The following is a 21,671-nucleotide window of genomic DNA, read 5'->3' on the forward strand; positions in this document are numbered from 1 at the left end:
AAATACCTCTAGTTAATATTGTGAAAAGTTTGGAGGTATAAAAATAAAACTTGAAATATATTTTTTAAATAAAAATCTCTATTCAATCATGAGTATATTTTTATTTTGCTTTATAATGTTGCTAATTATGAAGTTTCAGTCCCTACCATTGTCTCTTGTGTATGAATTCCAGTTTTTTCTGCAACTCATTATTAGTGTCTTCAATCTCTGGATCTACAAGGTAGTCCAAAGAAACTATTTTTCATTTTCAGTTTTGCAGTAATGGGATAGTGCTATATATTTTCAGAATTAAGTGCTTGATACCTCCAAATCTTAGTAAGGAGAATTCTGTGTTTAGCTTTCATATCCATGAAATCCTTAGAAAGCTTTACCTAATTAAAACTGTGTGATTACCATCTGCTGGCCTCAATAAGCCAAGGAAAACTGCAACGAATAATTTTAGAATCATTAGACAATAGACTGTTAGTTTTTGAATGTCAAGTCTAGATACATTTTATAAAATGTCTTTGCAATACTTAAATTCTCCTGGAATAATTATAAAGTCCAGATATTATAAGGGATTATATAGTATTAGACTATTAGCCATGTGGCAAAACATAAATGTGAAATCTTTTGGATTTATTGTTGTCATGTTGTTTAAGACTATACCGTCTATGAAGCACGGGTGCGGGTGCGGGTGCGGGTGCGGGTGCGGGTGCGGGTACGGGTGCGGGACTCGGCAATTTTTGAAAAAGGTGGGTGCGGGTGCGGCGGGACTCGGCAATCAAAAAATTATTAAAAATATTTTTATTTATATTTTCTATATATTTTTACTATTAAAATATTCTTAAAAAACATATTACTAATTTACTATACCTTGATTCACAAAACAAAGAAAGAAAAAAGCAAGAAACACAAAACCAAAAAGAAAACACACAAAAAGCAACAAATATTCAAAATAAAATTAAGGAAGGATAGATTTAGGGTTTTTGGGTCTCATTTAGAGCTATTTTCGGCTGTTGCAGCATGATTAGAGGCCTTTTTCGGCCGTTTCGGGCCTGTTTCGGCCGTTTCGGTCGCCGGCCGATACGGTCAAAACAGACCGATTCTGGCCGAATCGGCCCGAATCTGCTCGAATCGGCGCCGCGTTGGCGCGATTCAAGCCGCGTCGGCGCGAGTCGGCTAGAAAAAAAAGGACAACACGGGGCCGACGCGGCCCAACGCGGCACCGACGCGCGAGCAGCGGCGTCCCTCGCGCGTCGCCGCGTCGCGCCGCGTCCGTGCTTCCTAGTATACCGTCATGTTTCAATCACTCTTAAACATAAATGTTATGCGAATTTCTCTTTACAGTTTGATATTGCTTTCTATCTTTCAATAATTAATATTAATATCTACACATTGTGTTTTTTTCCCTATTAATTATAGCATGGGCAAGATATCAAAGAAAAATGGTGGAAATCCAAGCAAAGAAGTACAATGGACTAATGTTATGGATAATGCTTTAGTGGATGTTTTTTTACATCAAGTGAACGTAGGTTGAAGAGTTAATGGAACTTTTACCTCTAAGGCATATGATGAGTGATGACATAGTGAAAGAGTTGGTTGACAAATTTCACATGGAGATTAACAATGATAATGTGAAAAATCTACAAAAGACATTGAAAAAAAAAATTTCATGAATGCCATGACATATTTAAAGATGGATTGAGTGGTTTTGGATGAAATGATTCTTACATATATATATGGATAGCAACCAAAAGTTTGGAAGCCACTCATAGCAGTAAATTACCATTTTTTGTGACTTTAATTTTGTATTACATAACTATGGGCTTGTTTGGATAAGCGTTTTTAAAACGTGCGTTTTTAAAACTCCATTTTTAAAACTACAGATAAGTGTTTAGTGAAAATGTGAAAATATGCATTTTCTATTTTTAAAGCCATATTAAGCGTTTGGATAATCTGTTTTAAAAATAGTTGTTTTGAGTGTAAATTCCAAAAAATGACTTAACTATTTTTTGAATGTTATATTGTCATTTTTCTTGTGATCAGTATTTTTTTATTATTGAAAATATGTAATTAAGCTTAACAATTACATCAATAGTAACAACAATAATGATGTTTTTGTTGTTGAAATTCATGGAGAAAAGTTTATCAAATTGAAAATATTAAAAATAACTCATCAAGAAAAAAAATATTAAAATGATTAGGAAAATAATTATATTAAAATGTTAATTGCCAACAATATCAATACTAGACAATCCATTATAATAATAAAAAAGTTCTTATCCGAAAAATTAAAACCAAAACACCAAAATAGAAATAATAAAAATTTTGTTTACAACCCACAAATGGATCGAGCTATTTTGTCACGAACAAATTTCATCTCCTCATCTTGTATATTTTTAACGATTGCCTGTCTGCTACTACCTTTTCCACTACTATTGCTACTTGGTTTGTTCAAGTCATGTTCATCCCAATTGAATCCCTCATCTTCCCTATCATGTTTTTTGATAAAATTATGCAAAACACAAGTAGCAACTATAATGTTTCTTTGGTGCTTAATGTCATAAAGTGGCATTTGCTTCAAAATTTTCCATTTATTCTTCCACACTCCAAAAGTTCGCTCAATTGCACTTCTAAGTGATGAGTGGACCTAATTAAACCTCTCTTATATGTGATTTCCTCGACCAGCTAGCCGAAAATCTGAAAGATGATACCTCTGTCCCTTATAAGGTGGCAAATATCCTTTCCGTAAGGGGTATCCAGCATCAACTAAATAATATTTTCCTAGTAAAAGAAAAAAAAAATGTAAGATGTACATAAATAATATCCTTCATACATATTTAATACATAAAAATTTTATATACCTGGTGGTGGTTTTGGAAAGTTGACAGATTGTCGACGGATAGCATCTAAGAAAATACGTGTATCATGTGATGCACCCTCCCATCCAGCCATAAAAAATGTGACAAGTAAATCAAAATCTCATGCTACCATCACATTAAAAGATGTCACACCCTTTTTATTATAATATGGAGCTTTCTTGTTGTCTCCAACAACAACTTGGATATGTGTACCATTAATGGCACCAATGCAGTCCTAAAATAGAATATAAATTTTAGTTACTTAGGAAATAATCGTAACAAATATTAGAAACAAATTAGAATGTATGAAATGAATACCTGAAAGTGTGGCATGTACGATGGATTCTTCTGTATATGTCTTGGAACTGCACTAAATGTAGGGTCAGAAGGCTTAAAGATATCCATTGACATTATGTTAAGGCGTTTCAGAACTCTTTGAAAATGTCTGTGTATAGTCTCACTAGAATGTTGGAATCTTTCTTGAACCATCCTATAACAAGCTCCTTGTCCAAGTATCATTAAACATATACCTACTGACTCTTTAAGCCTAATATGCCTTGTGTGCTGAAGTCCATATGTATGTTGTAAAACATTACACAATTGAAGGAAAACATGTGGCTTCATTCTAAACATTTTGTAACATTTCGTTTCATTACCCGTCAAACAATCCATCAACCACATATAACCAGTTTGTTCAGAATCTCTACAAGGTTGTTTATCAATATATTTCATATAGTATGTCACTGCAACATGACATCCAGCAACAGCAAGATCATATAATTCCTCATCATCATATTCATCGTTTTCCACATCATAAGAATGATCTTCATCACTATTATCAATATGATCATTGTAATCCATCGGACTATCACCTAAAATATTATAGCAATAAATTAGATAAATCGCAATAAATTAGATAAATCACAATAAAATTATGTAAACATTTAAAATTATGTAACTGGATAAATCAACATAAGTATCTATCAATAGAATAAAAGCCCACAAAAGTATCTACCTAATAGTCATGACTCAAAGACAACTTATCTTAAGAGCACCTTACAGTGGATGTGTTCTTAAGTAAAAAGTACTTTAGGAGCACCTTATACAAAATGGCAATAATACTACTGTCAGAACCTCCTAATAATACTACCTTATACAAAAGTACTATAAGCTCAGTTTCTTATAGGCCAAATTCCTTAGGACTACATATTGGCAATAATGGTACTGTCAAGAGGGGGAAACAAAGGGAAGGGAACTGCCCAACTACATGAGTTCTATATGCGAGCTACTAACCAGCTACAGCAACCATGTTCAACAATTTAGAGATATCATAAATTAGACAAAGAGGGCCATGAGCTCTAGCCTAAATGGCAGCGCTTGCTCCTATAAGAATAGGATGGAGAGTGTAGTTGTGTGTAACTTACTAATGAAAATACTATAAGAAAAAAATTTGCAAAATTGACTTGGTATGACATCTTTGATTATTCCTTTTTTCCCTTTGAATTTTGTACTTTTTTAATAATGATTTTTCGTACTCATGGATGTGACTAGAGTTCTTGTTTAAAATCAACATGCATATGTGAATCAAGGAAAAAATTGTAAAAAAAAAAAGAGCCCTTACAGATATATCAGCATATAGTTTGCTTTGTGATGTGAAGCTCCCAGTACAAGAATCCATTAAGATTTTTAAACTCAATTATTGAAATTCCTATGTTCTTAAGACCAACTTTTTCCTTCTTTCTTTCTTTTCATAGTTATTTATTTTAAATTTCCTATATGGTCTACGCTTTAAAGTGACGCTACTCATCTAATTGACCAAAAGTGAATCTTTCATTTGCCTTGATAAAAAAAAGACCCCCAAAGAAACTGTTAAAAGCATCATTGAATGCTTTTCCATAGCCAAGGAATGAAACCAAACACAACTATTGCATTCAAACAAAAATTGTTTCTACCAAAATTGTTTGCAACTATCAACCTGAATGTTATATGGACTTTCCACAGTACAAATGTAACTGATTCATGCATTAAACAATCAAACATATTAGATAAATTGAGGACCTCCAATCAAATTCAGAAATTTCCATAAGATTCACTACAAAAGCACCATATAAAAAATTACCCTCCATGTAATACTCTATCTTTGTAATTCAAACACCCTAACAGCCCAACAAGTTAAAACACCCTAAGAACCACATTATTCAAAGGATAAAACAACAATAGAATGAAAAACATTTCTCTCTTCCATAAAACATTATTCAAAGAATAAAACATAAAACACCCTAAGTGCCAAAGTAGTGCCCTCCTAACAATCTTGCCTCCTCTTGCAGAAACTGAAGTTGTAAATATGGTTCTTCCATCACGACAAACATCTCTCTCTTCTCTCATTTCTGAAAAATACATGCTGTCATGAGGTAGAGTTCGGAACCCTTCTCAATGCCATCTAAGGTGCACACGCGTTCCATGACATTACGAATACTACTACTTGGCTCCACTAAAAAAGCTGAGTTTCTTAACTCCACAACATCACAAATACAACTAAGTTGTTGTGTCAACTGTAATGCCGTTCCTCCTTTCTTCCCTTTACTCTGTGTGGATGACGGTAAAACTCGCTTCTTTCCTTTGTTTTGTATTGGGTTAGGTGATTGTGTGAGGTTAGGAGTCTCATCTTCATGAACGTCATCATCATCATTTGGAGAAGATGAGTTAGCAGAAATATCACCTAACCCCTCCTTAGGTGTCTCAAGATCATCTGGTAACAAACCTGAAGTGGGGGCCCATGCTAAATCTCCTGTGGCCGCAATGTCCTTAAACATAATGTCTAATAAGTCAACATTCTCCAAACCTTTCTCTCAAAATTTTGCAGCTTCAGGAACCTCCTACAATTTTGAATATTTTCATTAATAACTCAAATAGCATGGTTTATCTACTAATACAAAATATGTACAATGGTTATAAAAAACATACCATTAGTTTCCTCTCCCACCACTTATCAATTGTAGCTATTGTTCCTTTGGCTGCATCGCATCCCAATCCAGTTTCACTTCCCTTCAACTTATTCCAAAGTACCCAATCTTTCTTCAAACTATCCCATTTATGCTTATACTTCGCCCTAGGATATTCCTTTCCAGTTTTCTTTTCAAAAGTTGCTATAATATTTGCCCAACCCTTTTTACTAAAGTTGGTATTATGTCAATTACCCTTAAATACCTCATCCACACAAGCTTCACAAAAGATAGTCGTTACTCTTAATGGCCATTGAACTCTAACATTTGAGCTATTTTTGGGATTGTTTGGTGTTGGGATTTGAAGTCTCCTTGTTCTTAACCATCTAAACAAAATATAGGTTTATTAATAACAATGTTCAACCAAATATGTAAAAATTCCAATGCTCTTACAAGCAATACTCTGTTATAGGTAAAACAATTTCACATGTAATAAACTAGAAATACATTTTAGTTAAAAATTAGTAAACGGCAGAACTAGCAATAGAATAAGTCGGTGGTTGGAGCCTTCTATTAAGTAAGAATATATAAATAAATTTTTTGGGTCAGAAATAAGATGATCTGAAGCATCATGACTCATGACTGACCGGTGCTGCATGTATTTGAGAACCATCTTGTTGTTTCTCATTGTTTTTGTAGATGGGCATGCGTGAACCAATCTTTGTTTTTGATTCTTGTTTTGGCTGAATCATAAAATTGTAAAGAAACAACACAATAAACTAGCTGCCCAAAGCAAAAGGCAAAAACAAAAGACATAAGAACAAACAAAATTACTTAAGGCCTCTTTGAGCGCACTAAGCTAGAAACACAATGAGAAGGATTCCATAGACAAATTAAAAATTTAAAAAAAAAAAAAAAAACTACTGAGAATTTACCCCACTTAGCAAGCATGTGAGCAGCCACATTCCCCGACCTATCATCATAGAAAGCTAAATTCTGATCTGGCCGCATTCTAAGTTCAACTTAAGTGTAGGTTCAATTTAAAAGGCAGCAAGAACAAATTGGATGAAACAAACGCCTAAATTTTTTAAAGAATCATAAATTTAATTGATGATAATAATAAAAAAAAACATATGCAAAAAGGACATATTATAATAGACAGCACTTCAGAACCACATTATAATAGAGAAGCAAACAACATCAAGCATCTTCAAATGTTTTGAGTAATACACTCTTAACTGCATTTAGCAAAAAAAAATACACTCTTAACTGCAAAAACACTCTTAACTGCAAAAGTAAAAGCACTGCAAACCACTCTTAAACTGCAAAAGCACATCAGAACAACAACCTGAAATTTTCCATCAACACCATCTATCTGAATTTTTTTTTTTTTTAACTCACAGCCAGTTAATAAATAGCAGCAGCAACAACAACCTAAAATATTCTTCAAACCCATATACTTTTCAACAAGAAAAAACGGTTCCCATCCAATCCAAATGGTTTTGATCAACCTCATCTGTCTGAAATTGTTTTAAAAACTTCACAACCAGTAAAGAAACAACAGCAGCAACAACAAATCACTTAGTCATGTAAGTTCTAATATTTTGAGTTTATTCAGTCATCTAAACTAACATGCAAAAGCCCAAATCAATATAATTATTTCAGAGATGGGTAATGGAGAATGTTTACCTAGAAATCGTGATGCAGAACAACGACGACAATCGAAGAGAGCAACTGAGCAATAACAGAGAAGAATTCAGTGAATATCGTGAAATTGATGAGGAGAGAACCAAGACTGATGAGATATGAGAATGTTTACCTAGAAATCGTGATGCAGAACAACGACGGCAATCGAAGAGAGCAACTGAGCAATAACGCTGAAGCCTGAAGCTTGAAATCCAAGCATAAGTCAATTTGATTCGCACATAAGGGTCCTCCATGAACAACACATTAGTCCCCTCTATTTTGCCATCTAAATGCTAATATTTATATCTCTAACTTTTCTTATTGATTTGTTAATCTTTGTTTGAAAAACTCCTTATATCTTTGTGGCTCAAAGGCTACCTTTTCCATTTAATTTGATAATATGCTATCTAATATCTAATCTTTCTCTCTACTTTTCTCGTTTTGATTTGTTAATCTTTCTTTGAGGAATCCCTTCTATCTTTGTGGCAAAGGCTACCTTTTTTTGTTTGTCTAATTTAATAATATATAATATCATATGATTTTGAGTGTTTTATGTTTCTTACCATTGGTTGAACAACTTGGAAAGTGATAGATTTGAGAGAGAGAGATTAGATAGAAATTGACATCAAGACAAGACTAACCATGTTTCTTCCCATTGCGCTTGTGGTCTAGGCAACCAAAGAACATCTCCTTATATATTGGATTTTCCATAAATAAAAAAAAAAAAAAAATATATATATATATATAGGCCTCAATCTTTGAAATTGTTTCCAAGTCCAGTATACCCAAAACTATGTGAACTTCTGCTCCATGACTTTGAAAAGCATTTTTCCATAACCTCAGTCACTCTATCAATTTCCATGGATACATTATCAAATGACTGGGAAATTATATTCCCAAGTTCATCATCTTCTGCCGCTCTTCTTTTCTTGCTTTTAGAAGACATTGCATTTTGTGACGACACTTGAGAATGTACAACATTAATTTTTGGAGAACTCATTTGATCACCTTTTTTGACTTTTGTTTTTGCAGAAAGATCACCTTTTTGACTTCTTCTCCAAAGAAACTTGATTTTGGGATATCATTATATCAATCTTATTAATAGTGTTCAATGCGGCATACCTAGCACATTTCTCCTTTGCAATTTCAACACAATCACCTTTTACTGTATCTTAAGCCCAAAGTTATGCCATCTTAGGGTAGTTAGGCATAGGTATTGTCATCCACTTCTTGGCAATAGGTTTAGCCTATTACAAACCAAGAAAAATGGAAATACAACAAATATATAGGTCCCGTTTGTTTAGGCGTTTACATTGCATAGAACGGCAGTTTCGCAAATCGTGATTCCGGGATTGCGTTTGGCTAGGCGATATCTGCGGGATTGCGTTTTCAATTCCGCAGATTTTCACGATTTCTAAAATGAAATTTTCTACTGCTTTTTCAGCATCACGCGCCGCTAATTGTTTCGCACGGTTCAGGAAATTTTTACCGAAATCCCAGCCTAGAGGACCCTTATGTGCGAATCGAATTGACTTATGCTTGGATTTCAAGCTTCAGCCATAGCTACTGCTCAAATTGCATAATTTCTGACAATCATGAATGTGATTCCTTGACATTCCATCTTTATACAAAATTAACACACACACGAGCGCCAAATCCAATACCACAGCAAAATTAAGAAATTAAATTGACACAACAACTTACTTGGCACAAAAATTGAAAACCTTAGATGAGACATGTGGCACAGAATTAGGAATCCAATTGGATTTTCTCTCAGTTTTGAATTGAACACCTAGAAGGATAATTATGGTTTGGTCTCCACATAAATCTAAGCACATAGTGCAAAATTGGACTTTAATTTGGATTTATAATTTGACTTTCTCTGAGTTTTGCCTATTAATATATATATATATATATATATATATATATATATATTTCGAATAATGCTAGAGATACAAACTATTTTACAAACTGCTGATGTGGTGAGTGATTATTAGTAAATGAAAAAGTGATGTTAACGGTGGGTCTAAATGAAAACCAATAAAAGGTTGGCCACATCATCAGTTTGTAAAAATGTTGTAAAATAGTTTGTGACTATAGCATTACTCATAGATTTCATTCTAATGTTACTTCCAAATAATGTTATTTACATTTCATTCCTTTCCATTTCTTTCTATTAATTTATTTTAAAACATCCAAACAAGATACTACCACACACCCTTGGTGCGATGGTCACTCAACAAGTATAAATGCTTGTGGGGTGTAGGGGCAAGGGTCAGAGGGAGTTTCACACACATATACACTTAAATTAGGCTAGAGTAGAATTTTTATCTTGTATATAAAAATAAATAAATAAATAAAAATCCAAACAAGATTACTCAATAGTCAATTCCATTTAATTCATTTACTTAAATACATTCAATTTCATTTTTTTATGAACTCTCAAATGAAGCCTTAAGTAAAGTTGTGCCCGGTATTCTTTCATAGTTCCAAATTATTAGTAACAAGCAATTCTACTATGCAAGAGAAATTAGAGAGAATTCTAAATCCTAAGCACAGAGAAACGTTATATCTTTATAAATATAGCAAGTTTGAATGCTAATATAGACTAATTGTAATGTGAATAAGTTAATATATGCTTTCTCAAAAAACAAAAAAAAAAGTTAACATATGAAATGTTCAACATTAACAATATTTTAGAAAAAAGAGGGAAAAATTATACCTAATGTGACAACATTGTAGTTTTTGTTATTAAGTGGTGTAATTCTCCTCAACTCATATATTTTATATAGAAATTTAGATAGATTTAGGTTTGCTTGATTTTTATGTGCACAAAATTAATTAAACTTTTACATGTAACACTAAACTATTAAATTATTTTATTAAAAAAACTATAAATATATCAACTTGTAATTAATTATGTGGGGAGTAAAAGGACCCAAGTGGGCATATGGGCCTTTGGGCTGTAGCAAGGAGGGTCGACCTGCTCTTAAGCTAAGAATCTGTTAGTACTGCGAATCGGTCCATACGCCGAGGGTCCAAGGACACATCCGAGGGTAAGTTTCTCCTCGAATAGACTCAGGAGAACTCGAAGCTTCACTATGAAGGTCAAGGCAATATTTCGGAAAGACTGTTGGTGAAAGGGGGGAAACCCTGAACCTTCGAGGTACACCGGTGTTATAAAAATACCAAAAGCAAAGGCTGTCACCTCCACATTAAAGACTCTGCACCTACCTCCCTGGCCGCATTAATGGGGAAGTGATCCCTGAACAGTAGAATTGAAACTTCTGGTCACTATTCAAAGGCACTAAGAAAAGAAATATCTAGGAGGGAGGGGGTTGGAGCAACACGTGGATAAAGCATCAGGAAAGAAGTATTTAAGGGGGATGAACGCCAAAGAAGAAGGGGGGGTTCTGTAACTAAGAAAGAAATTAAGAATTATAACTTTTAAGAAAGAAAGAGAAACAATACAGAGGTAGTCCTCGGCTTATATCCGAGGAGGCCTATTTGCAATTATTATTTGTTATTTACAAGTGTTTGTAACTCTTAGCCTGTTATCAAGTTCTCAGTACCTCTAACCTAGATTTCAAGCCCACACTCTACAAATTTGATTGTTTAAGGCTTATTGGGCCTGAGCCCGTAGTTGTCTTTGGGGTCCAGGTGCAATTGTGCACTTACAATTGGCACCGTCTGTGGGAAATCTAGTCTAGAAGGAGCTGGGACACTATGGCAGGCCTAGGCTCACACCATGCAGAGTCTCAAGGATCACAACCTGAGGATCTTTTCAAGCATCTTGAACGTCGAAGGGATCGTGAGGGAAGTGTCCATACAGAATACCCCAGGGTCAGCCATACTCATGGCGGGGGTAGCGCCACCCACGAGGATGGTGCTAAAGCCATGCAGGAGGAGATTAATCGTTTGAAGAGAAAGCTACGCCGCGCCAGGCGTAGGTCTTCACCGTCCTCATCTAATCCTTCCTCAGAGGAGGTCCGGGGAGGTAGTTATGGCTCAAGGTCATGCTCACCCCCCACCGCAATGTCCTCTTGTGAGGAGGACGACCAGCCAGCTCGCAGGTGCAAGAAACTTCCTTCCAGGGGCTTGGGGAACGATGCTATGAGTCGGGCGTTGCACCAACTCTCCAAATCTCCATTCTCACGGAGGATTGAGAAAGGGAGGCTCCCCAGGAGATTCACCCAGCCCACCTTTACCATCTACAATGGCTGGACTGATCCGGTGGAGCATGTGAGTCACTTTAACCAGAGGATGGCAGTGCACTCTCACAACGAGACCCCGATGTGTAAAGTTTTCCCCTCTAGCTTGGGACATGTTGCTATGAGGTGGTTCAACGGCCTTAAATCGGGGTCTATAGGTTCGTTTGGGGAGCTCACTAGAGCATTCGCTTCGCGGTTCATTACGTGTAGCAGAGTACCTCGGCCATTGGACTCGCTGCTATCCATGACCATGAGGGAAGGGGAGACGTTGAAAGCATATTCCGACCGGTACTGGGAAATGTTTAATGAAATAGATGGTGACTTTGATGAGGTGGCGCTTAATACCTTTAAGGTAGGTCTTCCTACTGATCACGACTTGAGAAAGTCTTTGACCAAAAAGCCCGTCCGCAGTGTACGTCGCCTCATGGATCGTATTGACGAGTACAAAAGAGTAGAGGAAGACCAGCAGCAGGGAAAGGGTAAAGAGAAGGTTATCCCGCAAGAGAGAAGGGATTTCAGGTCGGACAGATACCACAACAACAAGCCGAGGAGAGATTACATCGGTCCATCCGGCTCGGCAGCAACTCAGGCCGTGAACACTGTGTTCCGAGAACCAGTACACCAATTGCTGGAGAAAGTTCGTAAGAAGCCCTTCTTCAAGTGGCCTAGTAAGATGGCAAGAGACCCTGCGAAAAGGAATCAGAACCTCTTTTGCCAGTACCATCAGGATGTGGGCCACACTACCGAGAACTGTCAGACCCTTTGGAACCACTTGGAGCAGCTTGTCAGTGAAGGAAAACTGAAGCAGCACCTGTGTCAACCCAATCGGCAGGGCAGTCAATCCGGCTCAAACAATCAAAGGAACAATTCATCTCGGCCGGCGTTAGGAACAATTAATGTTATTTTTGCTGCACCTGGTAGGACCGGCTCGGGTCCCACCAGGGTGATGGCAGTTTCACATCCTCAGGCCGAGGAGTCAGGCTGCAGGCCGAAGAGGTTGAAGCTGAATTTGCTCGTCTTGGGATTTTCCAAGGAGGATAAGGTGGGGACTATCCAACCCCATGACGATGCTCTTGTAGTTACTCTTAGGATAGGGAATTATGATGTAGGAAGGGTGATGATTGATCAGGGCAGCGGTGCAGATATCATGTACCCTGATTTATTTAAGGGGCTGAGGTTGAAGTTGGAAGATCTCACTCCTTATGATTCACCACTCATAAGTTTTGAAGGAAGAGCCGTTGTGCCGAAGGGACAAATTCGCCTACCCGTTCAATCTGGTTCAGAAACAGTTGAGGTGGATTTTATTGTGGTTGACGCGTACTCCCCATATACAGCTACCCTCGCCAGGCTATGGCTGCACGCCCTGGGAGCAGTCTCCTCTACCTTACATGTTAAGGTCAAGTTCCCCTCGGGGGAATACGTTGAAGAGATCCTCGGCAGTCAATCGGTGGCCAAGCAGTGCATATCAGTTGCAGTGCTGCACCAGACGGAGGCCGAGTCTTCGGCTTTGATCACCAAAGACTTATAGCAATTAACAGTTCCTAATGCACCTGTAGTGGTGACAGGAGAGGAGGCTCATTGTGAGGAGTTAGAGAAGTTTTTGATAGCCGATGATCCAGAGAGTTTCTTCCAAGTCGGCATGCGCTTGCCGCACCAGGAGAAGATGGAGTTGTTGGAATTTCTGAAAGACAATATCGATGTTTTGCGTGGGATCCTTATGAGGCTCCATGTGTAGATCCGAGCTTCATTTGTCATCGTTTAAACGTCAACCCTGCCATTGTTCAGAGAAGGCAGCCACCTCGGCGTTCTTCCAAAGAACATTCCGAGGCTGTGAAGGAAGAGGTGCTCAAACTCAAGAAGGCCGGGGCTATTAAAGAAGTTTTCTACCCCGAGTGGTTGGCGCATACGGTTGTGGTTAAAAAGAAGAATGGAACGTGGAGAGTATGTGTGGACTTTACGGATTTGAACAAGGCCTGCCCCAAGGATTCATTCCCAATGCCGCGTATTGACCAGCTTGTGGACGCCACTGTCGGGCATCCTCGTATGAGTTTTTTGGATGCCTTCCAGGGTTACCATCAGATTCCATTAGCATTGGAGGATTAAAAGAAGACTGCTTTCATTACTCCAACAGGGAACTACCACTATAAGGTCATGCCATTTGGGTTGAAGAATGCTGGGGCTACCTACCAAAGAATGATGACCAGAATGTTTGAACAGCAACTAGGGAAGACCATTGAGGTATATGTGGATGATATGGTGGTGAAGAGTAAAACAATACCTTCACACGTGAAAGATTTGGCCGACACCTTTCAGGTGCTAAAAAAGTACAAGCTGCGCCTTAACGCCTCAAAGTGCTCTTTTGGCGTGGGGTCCGGAAAGTTCTTAGGATACATGATTACTCACAGAGGCATAGAGGTGAACCCAGCGCAGGTCAAGGCTATTCAGGATTTGCAGCCACCTCGGAACCCAAAAGAGATCCAGAAATTGACCGGAATGATTGCTGCATTGAATAGGTTTATCTCTCGGTCAGCTGACCGATGTCGTCCTTTCTTCCAATTGTTGAATAAGTGGAAAGGGTTTCAATGGACCGAGGACTGCGTGTTAGCTTTCCAACAGCTTAAGCAATATCTTTCTCGGCCACCCATTTTGTCTCGCCCCGAGGCGGACGAGGTCTTGTTTGCTTATCTGGCAGTGGCCGTCCACGCGGTCAGCCTGGTCCTTATAAGGAATGAAAGCGGGGTGCAAAGACCGGTCTACTACGTTAGTAAGTCTTTGAATGAGGCCGAGGTGCGCTATCTGCTCTTGGAGAAAGCGCTTCTGGCCATAGTTCACGCCACGCGCAAGCTTCCTCATTATTTCCAGTCTCACACTGTGGTGGTCCTGACCCAATTGCCTCTTAAGGCGGTGTTACGCAGTGCCGATTACTCTGGCAGGGTGGCAAAATGGGGAACCATTTTGGGAGCCTTTGATGTTAAATACAAGCCTCGCACCTCGGTGAAGGGCCAGGTCCTCGCGGACTTGGTGGCAGAGTTTACCGAACCATTGCTAGAAGAAACTCTGAAAGAGGCACACATGGATGAAAAATCAGTTGGTGTGATCACAGCTGCAGTACCTCCGACTTGGAAAGTGTATGCGGATGGGGTAGCTAATCAGAGAGGGTCTGGTGTTGGACTTGTCCTGATGTCCCCTGAGGGAATTGTCTTCGAAAAATCTTTGAGATTGGCGTTCTCGGCTACTAATAATGAGGCCGAGTATGAAGCAGTCTTAGTGGGCATGAAGATGGTACACAGAATGGGTGAAAAGGAAATCCATGTGTTCTCAGACTCTCAATTAGTGGTTGGACAAGTCACGGGGACCATGGAGGCTAGGGACCCAAGAATGCAAGAATATTTGGCCCAGGTCAAGCGCCAGCAAGCTGAATTTGACTCCTTCGTTTTAGATCACATTTCTAGGAGTGGAAACACCCATGCAGATTCTTTGGCTACGTTAGCAACGTCTTCAGCTCAGGGCTTGCCCAGGATTATCCTCGTGGAGGATTTACTAGAGCCAACTCTTACTGCTGTCAACGCAGTTCGTATTCATCTGATAAGGCCTGGACCTAGTTGGATGGACCCGATCATATCTTTTCTTAAGAACGACATCCTTCCTGAGGACAAGTCCGAAGCAGATAAGGTACGTCGAAAGGCGCCACGTTTCTGGTTGTCCGAGGATCAGAAACTGTACAAACGATCCTTCTTGGGACCGTACTTATTGTGTGTACACCCGGAATCAACGGAAGTACTTCTAGAAGAACTACATGAAGGTATTTGTGGGAGCCATACCGGGGGAAGATCCTTAGCCCACAGAGCTCTGACTCAGGGTTATTGGTGGCCCAATATGCAGAGGGAGGCTCAGGATTATGCTCGAAAATGTGATCAATGCCAGAGGTTCGCCCCTAATATTCATCAACCTAGAGGGGCTCTAAACCCTCTCTCCAGTCCTTGGCCTTTTGCACAGTAGGGATTGGACATAGTGGGGCCATTTCCGAGGGCTGCAGGAAATAAAAGATGGCTTCTCGTGGGGACAGACTATTTCACTAAATGGGTTAAGGCCGAGCCCTTAGCAAATATCAGGGACGTTGATTCTAAGAAATTTGTTTGGAAAAACATCGTCACTAGATTCGGTATACCACACACACTTATCTCAGACAATGGCGTTCAATTCGACAGCAAGGCTTTTAGGAAATACTGTGGTGACATGGACATCATAAATAGATACTCCACCCCAGCTTATCCTCAGGGAAATGGGCAAGCCGAGGCCGTCAACAAAGTCATAGTTAGTGGGCTCAAGAAAAGGTTGGACGATGCGAAAGGTAGATGGGTAGAAGAACTCCCACATGTTCTGTGGACGTATCGGACTACATCGCGCAGGTCCACGGGAGAAACACCATTCTCTATGACTTATGGAGCCGAGGCGGTTATACCTCTAGAATCTGGTTTTCCCACCCTGAAGACGAGTTCTTTTAGCCCGGAGAATAACAATGGGCTCCTGGAGAAAGGTCTTGATTTACTTGAGGAACGACGCGAGGCAGCTATGGTCCAAATGACTTATTATCAACAGAAGCTAAAACGGGGATATGATGCCCACGTGAAGCTAAGGCCACTCGCACCTGGTGATCTTGTACTAAGAAAAGTAGTGGACACTTCTAAGAACCCAGCTTGGGGTAAGCTAGGACCAAACTGGGAAGGCCCCTATCGCATTGTTTCAGTAGCTAGCATAGGGTCATATCGGCTAGCTGACCTAGATGAAAGAATTGTACCACACCCATGGAATGTAAATAACCTTAGAAGGTATTATCATTAATAAAATGTGCTTTTGTTAGTTAACATTTCAAAGTTATAAGTACCTCTGGGGCTTGCAGTTACTATTCTTAATAATCAAATAGAAACTTGGTTAAGTGTAGTCCTCGGACCACAAACCTTGTGGAAATTGATATCTTTTCATTTGTTAAACAGAACCTTAGTTATGCCGGGTCCTCGGACCTCCTACTTTGGGAAAATTAACATTTGAAGTTACTATTCTTAAGAATCAAACAAAAACTTGGTTAAGTGTAGTCCTCGGACCACAAACCTGGTGAAAATTGATATATTGTCATTTGTTAAACAGAACCTTAATTATGCCGGGTCCTCGGACCTCCTACTTTGGGAAAATTAACATTTGAAGTTACTATTCTTAAGAGTCAAACAGAAACTTGGTTAAGTGTAGTCCTCAGACCACAAACCTTGTGGAAATTGATATCTTGTCATTTGTTAAACAGAACCTTAGTTATGCCAGGTCTTCGGACCTCCTACTTTGGAAAAATTAACATTTGAAGTTACTATTTTTAAGAATCAAACAGAAACTTGGTTAAGTGTAGTCCTCGGACCACAAACCTGGTGGAAATTGATATCTTGTCATTTGTTAAACAGAACCTTAGTTATGCCGGGTCCTCGGACCTCCTACTTTGGAAAAATTAACATTTGAAGTTACTATTCTTAAGAGTCAAACAGAAACTTGGTTAAGTGTAGTCCTCGGACCACAAACCTTGTGGAAATTGATATCTTGTCATTTGTTAAATAGAACCTTAGTTATGCCGGGTCCTTAGACCTCATACTTTGGAGAAATTAACATTTGAAGTTACTATTCCTAATATTTTGTCACTGTTCTTATTCTTATCACACGTTTTTTGCAAATCAGTATCTTACCACTCATTCATTTGGATCTTAAGTTCTATATCTTTAAGTATTAAACAAATTTTTGTAAGGAATGGTCCTCGGACCTTACATCCTACTAAAAGCAATACCTCAGATTACAAAAGTTTAACCATCATGTGAGTTTTCTAACTAAGGCATTGTTTAATATTCAAACTAAGTCAGACGGCTGTTTTGAAGTTATAGTTGTGTGATTGGTGGAGTTAGACTTATTTATTCTGTTCTCCCTTTAACTATTCATTAGTGAGAACTTTCATGACAAGCACAAAAAGAATAAGGTAAAACAAATACAACATGAATTAGAGTTGAATAAAACTGTTCTTCATTAATCATATACATCAAAAAAAAGGGGGAGGAGTACAAAAAGTTCTATCCTAGGCCTTAAGCTTGTGCAGGGGGTCTTGGAGGGAGCTGCTGCCAGCCTCGGTACTCTTCAGTTCCAGCTCAAAGGTGGACAAAACTTGTTTCCCTTTGTCTGTTGAAGGGATGAGGGGCTCCATGTCTTGAACTTGCTCCTTCTTGGCGCCATCACACTTGTCCTTCTCTTTATGGGAACCTTCAGGTTCTGTAGGATCGGGAACAAGTTCTTGCATCACAGGAGGAAGGGCAGGAGAGGCTGCTATAAGAGGGCCTTTTATCTCCTGTATGTCTAGGGGAAGCCAGATGCTCTCGGGCTTCCTCAGCTCGGAAGCTGGAGGAACCCCTGCTGCATTCATGGCCTCTCCCCAGACCTGCTGACAGTACTCTCAGCACAAGGCCGCAAAAGCCTCTGTCAACAGTTCTTGCGTTCTAGTCACCCCCTCCTGATAGCTGGCCTTCTTTGCGGCCTCCAGTGCTTGCTTGTGGCTGCAAGCCTCCGCCTTCATTTGCGTAAGCTCTTTCTCCAAGTCAGAGCGTACTCGTTGGGCTTGAGAGAGCTCATCGTCCTTTTGGCGAAGGAGCTTACGCTGCCCCTCTACTTGGGTCTCCATCGTCTTCAAGCTGGCCTTGTCACCATCTCTCTTTCTTTTCAAGTCGGCCAGCTACGACATGATCTTCCCATTCTCTGCTAGGGTCTGGCCTAGGGACTTTTCTGTCTCCTGCCTTAACTCTTGCTCCATCCCAGCTCGCTTCCGATAGTCCTCCACGAACTTCTCGGCCGCGAAAACTTCTTGGATGGACTGCAAAAAATGTCAGGAGGTTAAAAATGGTGAAGTGTCTACAAATGAAAATAGAGTACAAGTGTAATATGGAACTTACCAGAGCTAAATCCTTTTTTAATGAGAGGAACAGCTGCGGCTGGCCCATCTTCTCCAAGGTTTCCATGTCCTTGGGCAGCAGAAGAGGACGCTCCAACACCTCGGCTAAGTGGTGGGCATGGCCTTATTGGACTGCCCTAATGCTAGAGTGGCAGGGAATTGGTGCGCCGTCCAGTCTCAAGTTAGGAGACCAGGTGGCTGGTGCTCAACGCACCTCGGCCACGTCCCTGATCTCCCCGCTTTCGACTGAGCGAGCGCGCCCTTTGCCCTTGTCCAATTTCTACTGCTGGGCCAACACGGGCTGTTTCATTTTCTTCTGCTTTTCACCACCAGCCCTCTCGGCCTCCGCCTTCCTTTTCTTCTTTGGATCTTCGGCCGGAGGCTTGGGTTCGGCTGGAGGAGGAGGAGGTGGTGGTAAAGCCGGAGGAGCTTGGGACCCTCTCGTTCCCTTCTTTGCCACTCGTGCGCCTCTCGCGGTCATAAGGTCCTTCAACTCGTCCATCTCTTCTTCAATGGAGCTGTCGTCTGGACGCGCTATCACTAGACCCGCGATCCCAGAGGCCTCGGCTGCTTCTTCTTCCTCGTCGGAAAGAACAACGAACTGGTTTTCGCGAGGTCGTGGGGCGTCCTCGAGCTGGAACCTATCTATCTCCTCGTCCAACGTGTTCGACGAAGACACCTGCTCCTCTGGGATAACTGTTGCCTGAGAGTGCGTGGCGAGGGGAATTACCGCAATAGGACGATGGTACAAAACGGTGTGAGGGGCGTCGGGGATGTCGTCGTCGGCAAGAAATCACGGTCTTGCTACGTGTATTCTCTTACGCCTTCTATCCCCCGCGATGATGGCGTTCTCTATCTCCTGGAAGTCCGAGGATATCGGATCGTAGCCTAGTATCAGATGAGCCGCTCTAAGTTGTAAATCTTCGCTGACAAACACCTCGGAGCGTAGCACGCGATTCAAATCTGCAACGTTGCAGTGGCTTACGCGTGGGCGCACGAGTTGCTTATCTGCAAAAAAAGACATCAAAATAAACGAACATGGTCAGATTCATAGAACATGTGATAAATTAAAGTTAGACGCTCAAGTAAATGCAAATGCACATTCCTAAATAATAGAGGGAATTATTGGGTGGGGAGTTAAATCCTAAGGTGTCGCACCTGGATCTCCCCACTCAACTGGGCAGTGGGGGCGGTCGTGCCAGTTGCCAGAGACGATGAGGTAGTCATCCTTCATGCCTTTATTAGACTTGGGCAAACAGGAGATTAACCTAACTACGCTGGAACGGAATTTGATGTAATAACCTACATTGGTAAGTTTATGGCACTCGTACATGAAAACAACGTCGTGCTAGGTAAGGTTGAGACCCATCTGCTCGTTTAGAGCGTCGACGCTACCCAAAACTCTAAAAACGTTGGGAGCGCATTGATCGGGACACAACCGGTGGTTGCGGAGGTACTCCCTGGTTACGGGTTTCATTGGGAGGGTCATTCCACCTTCTACGAAGGCGACCATTGGGATGATGACCTCTCCAGTTTTCCTAGAACCGGCCACGGCTTCCGCCGGGCAGTATTTTAAACCTACGTCGCTGGGAATGCGATACTTGGCCCTAAAACCTTCCATCCCAGCGGCGGTATCTACTAGACACTTAAACTTTCTCATCAGAAAGAAACAAAAGACTAAGTTCTAAGAGGGGGAACAGTTAGAAGGGGAGCCGAGGACAGGATCAGAGGAGAAAGGGTTAAGGAAAAAGAATAAGAACTTACAAATTTCAAGTTGTGCGAATTTCCACGGATTTCTGCAGACAAAAGGTGATTACTGATGTTTTGATGGGATTAGCCTCTGAGGAAATAAATGAGGGCGCAGGTTCCCAAAGCGTCATGACGTGCGAGAAGCAGCCTCGAAATTGCATTTGTCCCGCCCAAATTTTCATGGAGTAACAAGGGCCGTTGGATGCTCATCTCACCGTTGAACGTGGGGGACAAGGTGTAACTTACGCTAATAAATGCGCGCATTTTTGAAAATAAAACCGCCAAGTGGCATCCTCTGGAACGCGAAACGATCCCCACACGTGCAATTATTTACAAAACGTGTGGGGTAAGTCCTCGTTGAATCAAAACCCTATTTTTCTCCTTGGATGATGAAAAATAGAGTTTTGAGGGGCTATTGTGGGGAGTAAAAGGACCCAAGTGGGCATATGGGCCTTTGGGCTGTAGCAAGGAGGGCCGACCTGCTCTTAAGCTAAGAATCTGTTAGTACTGCGAATCGGACCATATGCCGAGGGTCCGAGGACACATCCGAGGGTAAGTTTCTCCTCGGATAGACTCAGGAGAACTCGAAGCTTCACTATGAAGGTCAAGGCAATATTCCGGAAAGACTGTTGGTTAAAGGGGGGAAACCCTGAACCTTCGAGATACACCGGTGTTATAAAAATACCAAAAGCAAAGGCTGTCACCTCCACATTAAAGACTCTGCACCTACCTCCCTGGCCGCATTAATGGGGAAGTGATCCCTGAACAGTAGAATTGAAACTTCTGGTCACTATTCAAAGGCACTAAGAAAAGAAATATCTAGGAGGGAGGGGGTTGGAGCAACACATGGATAAAGCATCAGGAAAAAAGTATTTAAGGGGGATGAACGCCAAAGAAGGGGGGGTTTTTTCTGTAACTAAGAAAGAAATTAAGAATTATAACTTTTAAGAAAGAAAGAGAAACAATACAGAGGTAGTCCTCGACTTATATCCGAGGAGGCCTACTTGCAATTATTATTTGTTATTTACAAGTGTTTGTAACTCTTAGCCTGTTATCAAGTTCTCAGTACCTCTAACCTAGATTTCAAGCCCACACTCTACAAATTTGATTGTTTAAGGCTTATTGGGCCTGAGCCCGTAGTTGTCTTTGGGGTCCAGGTGCAATTGTGCACTTACAAATTATTTACAAATTTTTATTGAATTTGTAGAAGGCATGTTATTTCAAGTAAAGAATATCTAGAGTCATAGTCCTTATATTGTAACTTGTAAGGGAA

The 21,671-nt window shown here is 40.3% G+C and overlaps 2 pseudogenes; both read right to left on the bottom strand.

The window, feature by feature from the left end:
• Positions 1-2,314: 2,314 nt before the first annotated feature.
• LOC142634469 (uncharacterized) lies at positions 2,315-3,704 on the bottom strand (annotated as a pseudogene).
• A 1,418-nt stretch (positions 3,705-5,122) lies between these two features.
• LOC142635652 (L10-interacting MYB domain-containing protein-like) lies at positions 5,123-7,725 on the bottom strand (annotated as a pseudogene).
• Positions 7,726-21,671: the final 13,946 nt, after the last annotated feature.

Source organism: Castanea sativa, chromosome 5 (assembly GCF_040712315.1).
Source record: "Castanea sativa cultivar Marrone di Chiusa Pesio chromosome 5, ASM4071231v1".
In the NCBI taxonomy this organism is placed as follows: Eukaryota; Viridiplantae; Streptophyta; class Magnoliopsida; order Fagales; family Fagaceae; genus Castanea; species Castanea sativa.